Below are 9,336 nucleotides of genomic sequence, written 5' to 3' on the forward strand. Positions count from 1 at the left end.
TGTATTTGTCCCTAATAGAAGAGCTGTAAATCTTATGAATTTTGGGACTTTCTTTCTTATGTGGGCATTTGATCTAGTAACGATTGGTGATGCTGGAAATGAGACAAAATAGCATGTTAGATTATCTATTTACTGTGGATCACTTCTTGTGAAATTGTTATTGTTTCTTGATCATTCTTGAAATTACATTACATTCTTGAAAAAATGTTTGAATTTGAGGGAGTTGCATGGATAGAACTCAATTGCATTTTGACTAATTGTTAGTACTAACCAAAGTCATAATAATGGTGCCTTATTGTAAAATGGGAAGCATAAGTGTCAACGTTGGTTAATGAGCTTCATTTGATGGCCTTATTAAGTTTAATTTTGAGTTAGCTTGAGGACAGACAATATCATTAAGTTGGGTTGTTGATGAGTAGAAACATTGACACTTATTTGTATCATTTTTCTTATGATTTTGTGTTGTTTAGTCTATATGTTAGGCTATTTATAGTGTGAAATATGTAAAATGTGTTTATGATTAAACAAACATTAAATTGGCTCAAATGAATAAAAAGTAGATAAAAAAAGCTGAAGAATGACTAATACATCTAGGGACGTCGCCTTATCGAAGAAAAGATTGCCTAAATGATCCCGCTCAGGCAAAGGAAAAGCTGCCCCAGCGAAAGATACCAATTAGTAGAGCATCACCTTAGGGAGGTATTACTCGCTTAGGTTATCTTGCCATGGAAACTAAGGCTTTGCCTGAGAGACATATCAACATCTATCAAACTCTCACCTTAGTGAGGTCGATTATACCTAGGAGAACCTTCCTTGGTGATTAAAACATTGTCTTAGTGATTGGAAGGTCAATATCAAGGGTAAATCTGGAATTTCATATTTTTTTCAATCTCAAAACATACTAAAAACCAATCCATATCTATTTAACACAACCTTGGCTTATTATCAACTTAGGAGGTTAGGTTTCATGACTAAATACCCTTTGATTAAAGATTTGGAAGCTTTGTATTCTTAAATTCCCACTCTTTTCATCATCAACTATTGTGTATTAAATATTTGGATGTAGTTAGGTTCATATTTGATAAGTGTATTTAGAGATAATGCGATGCCTATTGTTGAATTTGAGTTTTTTTATCCAATGCTTTCATAGTAATTTATTGCTTTATCGTTATGAATGGGATTTGATTATCTATTAATCTCATGCTTTATTGATTTCTAATCTAGTAGAACGTGAAATATGAGATTGTAGTGGAAATTACCCATTTACATTGAATAAACTTGAAAGAGTTAATCAGGTATGAAATGGTTAATTTAATGTGATTTTGGATATATAAAACTTATGAAATTTGTTGATAGACATAATCACATTTAGGATATATGAAACTTATGAAATTTGTTGCTAGAATAATCAAATCTTAGCGTAGCCAACTTTTTTTTTTATTATTATAATTCTTGCTTCTTAGCTTGATTTGAAAGAATGAAGTAGGACAAAACCCTTAATGGTCAAAAGAATTTTGTTGGTGATTTTGAATCAAAGTTTAATTTTCTAAATCTATGATTAAATTATGAGTAATTAACTGAACACGAAGGTTCGTTGATAGAATTGATTCCTTATTTCATTGTCCTTGTTTTTAATTTTTGTGAAAGACATTGATCACTTGTTCATATTTTAAATTAGTTCCATTCTTATTTCACTTTTACATTTAAGAAATAAATAAAAAAACTTGTATCTTAGTTTGGATTTTAGCGAGTTACTTTTATCTTAACTTTCTCGCGTGCTAGTCATATTATTTCCTATGGATTCGAACACGACTTTACTGGGTAAAATATATTGCTAGTGATTGTGTACATTCATTTAGGGTGTATTTAAGTGTTATCATAAATCAACACCCCTAATGTAGAATTTTTTTCTTGTCCTCAAGCAATTCAACAACACTCACTCTAAACCCTTAGGGATTGGAAATTAGGAAATCTATCGTGGTTCCATTTTTCATTAACAAACCCAACATGCAAAATTTTACCCCTCTCAATGAATTCAAGGAACTATTAAATAATAAAAATTAAACAAGAAAACTTTGCGGGATCAAAACCTAGCATCATTTTATTAACAGACATTTAGTAATAAACAAGTATCATGTGAGATTTCAACCAACAGTTTCTAAATATCATCACTTCCTTTCACATGAAAAATGTTCCTCAAACAATATAAAAATTAGAATGGGACAATCCAAAACATTTACACTCATAAAGAACCTCACATGTTGTCACAATAAAACCATAAACTTGCCCTTATTATCCATGCATACCATCATTGGTGAGAATTAGGCTAAGATCAAAATATTGCTCTTTAAAGATTTTAATATAGGCTTTAGGATGGGTATGTTACATATGCAATAGGGGCTAAACCCTGCTTGAACACCACATTTCTAAAATTAAAATAAACCTTACCTATTTTTTCACTGTTTCTTCCTTCTACCAACTCTCTAGATGTGGTTTATACTTTAAAACAACTATATCTTTTGTTGAATACATTTTTTAAAATCAACATACAAATTTACCAATTCTTTCACAAATTATTAAACCTTTTTTTCCCCTACTATCCAGTTATTCTCCCAATTCTTACAAGCCCCAACATAGGTATTTTGCCTAAGTTTTAAATTCAACTTCTCATGGAGAGAAATAATATCAAAAAAGGTTTAACTTGGTGAAAATAAGATATCACATCTTTGATAAGTCAAGAAAAGTCGCAGGCTCAAATTCAGGGAACTAGGGATAATACATGCACTATTGTAGACAATTTTACATCTAATTATGATTGGGCAATGAAGGACTATGATCTCTTAGCTATGCAGCAGCCCTAAAATTGCACTAGGGTTCCTAGGAAACCTTCCTTCTAAGTTAAGCACATCTTAAGAATACTATAGGAGTTATGTTCTCCATGATTAAACTATAAGATATCCCTTTTTAAGTTTGGCAATCCCTTTATTCTTGATTATTAAGAGATTTTTCTCTTCATTTTTGGTTTATGAGTAAAGGGATCATTCTATTGAAATGATATATATTAAGTGAATAAACTACCACCGAAATTAAGGTATGGCTACTATCCATTCTTACCCTTTTTCGATACATGTATTGGTAGAGATCATATATATATTGTTAAGAACTCAAGGGATAGTGAGTTCAATATTTGGTTTCTATATTGATATTTGGGGCTATTTTGGCATGGTTTTATGTATATATGTTGGGGTATTCTTGGTTGATGTTGGGGAAAAGGTGTGAAGGGTATAGTGGTACACCACCGAATTGAATGTCGCATATGCTTATTGTCCACACCACTTGGTATACCATTTTGAGAGTACAATAAAGGAAAAACTATTAAGGGGAGTCTTATAAGAAGTTACATTGCATGTGAATGTAATTGGAGAAGAATGAGGTTGAAAGAGAATCCTTGGATTAGTTTAATTATGGGTTACTACCCGCTTACTGTTTTGGTAAGTTTAAATGGCGTGAATGTGTTAATTAGCTGTTAATACTAATTTTATGCTACTGTAGATTAAAAATAGAAAAGGAAGGACGTTAAGTAAGAGTGTGATTAGTTGTGCAGCAAGGTATGTATGGTTCATTGATTCTATACTCTTTGTCATAAATCTAACTCCTTTGTTACACAGTAAGCTTCCTAAGCATTCTTCCTTTCAAATTAGACATAAATACAGTGTACAACCTCCAAGGTGGATAACAACCTTATTCTAACTTGTTAGGTTGTTAAAGCACATGAAGATGTGTTTGTTACTAGATCTGTCCATTTTCCCTTCAAAATACTAGTATGATATAGGTGTTTTCAGAAATAAGCTTTCTGAGTTGTTCTCAGTAAACATGACCTATGGTGGTAGTTAAGATCCTATGTGTTATATTCCTATTATTGTTGTACCCTACCTTATTGTTACTGCATCTAGTGCATATTTGCATACCTTTTTCTACTGGTCCAAAGTTCCAAATCTAATACATGACCACCAAAACAACAACTTTAAAGATGAAAAGAATGATCTGAAGTGATTCTATATATTCTTGGGTGGTATCCCAGGGGTGGAAGAAACACCTAACATGGGTCGATCCCAACATTACGGGTGGTATCCCAGGGGTGAAAGGAAAGCCTAGCATGGGTCGATCCTTATTTATGTACTTATGAGGACCGTATCCTAAGGGTTAAAATGCCTAGCACGGGTCATCCTCTTTTACCACTGATCAGCTGCTCATTTATATCACGCCTTATAATTTTACAAAGTAACGAATAATAAAGAAAAGTAAAGCATGTAATGTACATGATCCCACAAGTACAAGTAAAGTTAATATTCCATCCTTATCTTTATAGTCATATATTGATAACTGATTTTATTGAGTTCTTGTCTTATTTATAGTCACTTTATGTCGTACATACTCAGTACACTCTTGTATTGACATCCCTATTGAGACACTAAGTTTCATGCCACAGGTACATGTACTCCAACTAGTAGACCACCCCAATAAGAGCACAGGGCATCCAACGTCTATTAGTGAGCTCCAAGTTGATTCAGAGCTTTCCGAGTCTATTATATGTATTTTGGTATTGTATAGTAGTTATGAGCAAGACGGGGGGGGGGGGGGTTCCCGACCTTAACTAAGTCAATGTGTATTTTAGAGGCTTTGTAGACTAATGTGAAGTTAAGTGTGGTAGCATTGTGTTCTTTTAATGTTGTAGCCCCAACACCAAGTCTTTTATGTGTAGGTTTGGACTTTCTTAAGAAGCTTGTTTTTATCAATGAATCGCATCAATATTAGCAGTACCTTTGAATGTCATAGTTACATACATAAAAGTACAGGGCCATGAGTTGGTTCTCCCAAAATGGGTACCTGTCCATCCCAATAGGATTTGAGGCATAACAAAAGTGGTATCAGAGCAGGTCATCCTAGGGCATCATCTGCAAAGTTATGTCTGTGTAGTATCTTACTTATGGGTGTGTTATGCACCACATCTCTATGTTGGAGGCTACGAGGCATTTCGGAGTTGTTTCTTTTTTTCTTCATTCCTTAAATCGTGCAATAGAGCCAATAATGTAGATTGATTTGTACTTAACCTTGAATATTTTTTTCTCAACATAGTAAAGATATCAATTATAAGAAGGAGTAAGGGTAAGAGTAAGAAAGTAGATGTTGTTGTCGGAGAAGGGACAAATCAAAACACTACCTTGACATGTTGATCAATGTGAGGCTCAAGGCAAGTTTACATTACAGACTTCTTCTACTCCTCCTTCTCTAGAAGAGCTAAGGAGGAGAGGAGTGCCCCCAGAGTTACTATTAATTCTACTAAGCAAGATTTGAGGAATGTGGTGCAATTATTAACACGTATAGTTGCTGGAAAAGGTCAAGGACAAGCTGGTCTAACTACAGGTACTAGTGTTGTGGATAGGGCAGCAAGGTTATGGACACAGGATTTCCTTAAATTGGAGCCTTCTCAATTCACTGGGTCAGATCCTAATGAAGATCTACAAGACTTTATTGATCAAATTCAAAGGGCTTTAGATGTTATGCATATATCTGTTAAACAGACAGTTGAGTTAGTAGCATATCTATTAAAAAGGGTGGTTATATTATGGTATGAAGCTTGGAAAAAATCAAGGGGTATAGGTGCACCTTCAGCTAGTTGGGAAGAATTCAAAACAACATTTCTTGATCTTTGTATTCTTTTTAAGATTTGGTAGACCCGTGCAGATCAGTTCTTAAATCTTCGCCAAGGGAACATGAGCATGAGGGAGTACAGTTTTCAATTTAATTCTTTGGCCAGGTATGTTTCTAATGTAGTGTCTATTATAGAGGATAGAGTTCATCGATATGTCGATAGATTGGACCCATATTTGGTTAGAGATTGTACTATTGCTTCCTTGAACAAAGACATGGATATAGCAAGAATAAAAATTTTTGCACAAAAAATGAAGGATCAAAGGCAAAGAAGGAAGCAAGAGCTGGAAAGAGAGCACTCCAAGAGGGCAAAATCTATGGGCCAATTTTCTCGATCTCAAAGTAAATTTGGGCCTCGATTTTTCAATAGACCCCCTAGACCATCGCCTTCCTACTCTACAGCAAGTGCCCCACCCTGATCCTAAGGGTTTAGAGGAGGTCAATTTGGAAAAAGAAGTGAGAGTCAAGGTTTACAAGTAGCAGGGTATCGAGAGCAAGGGAGTAAAATACAATCAAAACCTCCTAGACAACTTTGTAAGCATTGTAGAATAAATCATTTAGGTGCATGTAGGTTTGGTATAGATACTTGTTATTGGTGTGGAACACCGGGACACATAATGAGAGATTTCCCAAAAAGGGGCATGACTGATATAGTATAACCTACTGGATCTACTATTACATCACTATCCTCGGTTCCTTCCTTTGGTAGGGGTCAGAAGATGTCTACTAGTAGTGGTAGAGGTGTTAAGGGAGCTAGGTAGTTCTAGTGGTGTTCAGAATCGTACATATGCTCTAGCAGGTCGACAAAATTTGGAGGCTTACATTGTCCATCTTTTCACATATGGTATATGCACTAATTGATCCAGGCTATACATTATCATATGTCACTTCATTAATTACTGGAAGGTTTAAAAAAACACCATAGTTACTAGCTAAGCCATTCAAGGTGTCTATACCAATTGGCGAGTCTATTATAGCTAAAAGAGTTCATCGAAATTGTATAGTAACTATTTGTGATCGTGATACATTAGCTAACCTTGTGGAGCTAGAATTGGTAGATTTTGATGTTATAATGGGTATGGATTAGTTGTCTTCTTGTTATGCCACAGTGGATTGCCGAGCCAAGATGGTTTATTTCCATTTTCCAAAGAAAATAGTCCTTGAGTGAAGAGGTAATATTGGGACACCAAGGGGTAAGTTTATTTCTTATATTAAGGCAAAGAAGATGATGTCCAAAGGATACATATGTTATCTAGTAATGGTGAAATATATAGAGGCGGAGTCACCGAATCTCCAATCCATCTTAGTGGTAAATGAATTTCTTGACATATTTCCTGAAGAGCTTCTGGGTTTACCTCTAGAAAGAGAAGTAGAGTTTGGTATTGATGTGATCCCAGGTACTCAACCAATTTTTATTCCTCCATATAGAATGGCCCTTACAAAATTACGTGAATTAAAGTAACAATTAAAAGATTTATTGGAAAAGGGTTTCATAAGCCCTAGTATATCTCCTTGGGGTGTACCCATGTTATTTGTACGTAAGAAAGATGGCACGTTGAGAATGTGCATTGACACCGACAATTGAATAAGGTGACAATTAAGAACAAATATCCCCTTCCTAGAATTGATGATTTGTTTGATCAGTTTGAAAGTGCTAAGTTCTTCTCAAAGATCAACTTAAGGTCAGGTTATCACCAATTGAGAGTGAAGGAGAAGGATATACCTAAAACAACTTTTTGCATGCAATATGGTCATTTTGAGTTTCTAGTTATGTCCTTTAGGCTAACTAATGCACCAGAAGCTTTCATGGATTTAATAAATAAAGTATTTAAGCCATTCTTGGGTGTATTTTTATCGTATTTATAGATGATATTCTGGTGTATTCAAGATTAGAAGAAGACCATGGTAATCATTTGCGACAGGTGTTACAAATTCTTTGTGAACGTAAGCTTATGCAAAGCTCTCCCAATGTGAGTTTTGGCTAAAATTGGTAGCATTCTTGAGTCATATTGTATCTGATGATGAAGGGATAAAAGTTACATCTCAAAAGATAGAGGCAGTGAAGAACTGGCCAAGACCTATGATGCCTACGAAAGTTCACAGTTTCCTAGGTTCGGCAGGTTATTATAGAAGGTTCATTGAGTGGTTTTCTTCTATTTTTGCACATTTAACAAAGCTAACATACAAAGAAGCTAAGTTTCAATGGAATGAAACTTGTGGAAGAAGTTTTTAAGATTTGAAGAATAAGTTGACTTCTACACCCATATTGGTACTTTTGGATGGCATGGAAGGCTATGCGGTATATTGTGATGCTTCCGGAGTTGGCTTAGGATTTGTTTTGATGCAACGTGGTAAAGTAATATATTACACCTTAAGACATCTGTAGCCACATGAGAAGAATTATCCAACACATGATCTTGAGCTAGCAGCAGTTATATTTGCTTTAAAAATATGGCACCGCTACTTGTATGGGGTTCATGTTGATATATATACTGACCACAAAAGTCTAAAGTACCTCTTTAACTAGAGGGACCTAAATTTGCAGAAGAAAAGGTGGCTTGAGCTGTTAAAAGACTATGATGTTAATATCTTATATTATCCGTTGAAAGCAAACATGGTAGCTGATGTGCTAAGTCGTAAAGCGATGGCAAGTAATTATAGGTAGTCTGCCAAAAGGCAAGGGATAACTAAAGATCTATGCGGGTTAGCTATCTTGGGGGTTCGCCTTCTTGAATCTTCAGACAAAGGCATTATTGTCCAAAATGCAGCAGAATCCTCATTAGTAGCCAAAGTTAAAGAGAAGAAATACATAGATCCTATTTATTTATAGCTTAAGGAGAATGTACAACAAGGTATGGAATTTAAGCTTACAAAAGAGGGATACTTTGATGCCAAAATAGATTATGTGTACCTAATGTAGATGGGCTACAAAAACGGATTATGACGGAGGCACATCATTTAAGATATTCTATCCATCCTGGTTCAACTAAAATGTATCATTACTTGAAATACATATATTGGTGGGGAAACATGAAGAAGAACATTGCAAGATTTGTAGTTGAATGTCCAAATTATCAACAAGTCAAAGTGGAGCACCAAAAGCCAGGAGGTTATATGCAGCTTATGAAGCTCCCAACTTGGAAATGGGATATGATCAACATGGATTTCATAACTGGTCTACCCTGATCCTCTCAAAAGTTTGATTCTATATGGGTAATAGTTGATAAACTAACCAAATCAGCACACTTCCTACCGGTTAAAACCACTTACACGGCTGAAGAGTATGAAAAATTATATATTAAAGAGATAGTTCGGCTACATGGTGTCCCAATCTCTATTATATATGATAGGGGAGCTCAATTTACTTCATATTTTTGGAGTTTATTCAAAAAGAGTTTGGGAATGCAACTGAGCTTAAGCACAACATTTCACCCTAAAACGGATGGCCAAGCAGAACGTACAATCCAAACACTAGAGGATATATTGAGAGCTTGTGTATTAGACTTCAAAGGTAGTTGGGATTATCATTTTCCACTTATTGAGTTTTCATACAACAATAGTTACCACTCGAGTATCAAAATGACACCTTATGAAGCTTTATATGGCAGAAAGTGTAGATCACCA

The sequence above is a fragment of the Capsicum annuum genome, chromosome 8 (assembly GCF_002878395.1).
Source record: "Capsicum annuum cultivar UCD-10X-F1 chromosome 8, UCD10Xv1.1, whole genome shotgun sequence".
Classification (NCBI taxonomy): Eukaryota; Viridiplantae; Streptophyta; class Magnoliopsida; order Solanales; family Solanaceae; genus Capsicum; species Capsicum annuum.